This window comes from Gossypium hirsutum, chromosome A05 (genome assembly GCF_007990345.1).
Source record: "Gossypium hirsutum isolate 1008001.06 chromosome A05, Gossypium_hirsutum_v2.1, whole genome shotgun sequence".
In the NCBI taxonomy this organism is placed as follows: domain Eukaryota; kingdom Viridiplantae; phylum Streptophyta; class Magnoliopsida; order Malvales; family Malvaceae; genus Gossypium; species Gossypium hirsutum.
The window spans coordinates 25,373,402-25,374,085 of NC_053428.1; the positions used below are offsets into that span (position 1 = coordinate 25,373,402).

The window sequence follows — 684 nt, forward strand, 5'->3', positions numbered from 1 at the left end:
CATCAATCTTTTTATTTAGAAGTTCTATCTGGTTTGAAAACATAGTAACCGAATCGATGTTATAAACGCCTGCTGTTTTAGTTGGCTTAGTCCTCATGACTTGCCACTGATAGTTATTCAGTGACATCTCTTTAATAAACTCATAAGCATTTTTGGGTGTTTTATTATTGATGGTTCCGCCAGCAGCTGCATCAACCATTTGTCGAGTCAAAAGATTCAGGCTATTATAGAATGTTTGAACCTGTAGCCAAAGCGGAAACCCATGGTGAGGACACCTTCTCAGTAAGTCATTGTATCTCTCCCATGTATCGTAAAGAGTTTCTGAGTCCATCTGCACAAACGAAGAGATATCGTTATGTAATTTGGTCGTTTTAGCCGGCGAAAAATATTTTAATAGAAATTTTTCGGTCATTTGTTCCCAAGTAGTGATTGACCCTCATGGTAACGAGTTCAACCACTGTTTAGCTTTGTTTCTCAATGAAAAAGGGAATAACCGAAGACGAATGGCATCTTCAAAAATGCCATTAATTTTAAATGTATCGCAGAACTCCAAGAAATTTGCCAAGTGAGTGTTTGGATCCTCATCCTGGAAACCATCAAACTGAACAAACTACTGTATCATTTGATTAGTGTTAGGTTTTAGTTCAAAATTATTTGCAGCAATAGCAGACCTAACTATACTTG

The 684-nt window shown here is 37.0% G+C and overlaps 1 non-coding gene across 1 annotated transcript; it reads left to right on the forward strand.

The window, feature by feature from the left end:
• The first annotated feature begins 257 nt into the window (after nucleotides 1-257).
• LOC121230159 (small nucleolar RNA R71) lies at nucleotides 258-363 on the forward strand. Its single transcript, XR_005928111.1, has one exon. It is a non-coding gene; the product is annotated as a small nucleolar RNA R71 (small nucleolar RNA).
• The last annotated feature ends 321 nt before the right edge of the window (nucleotides 364-684 follow it).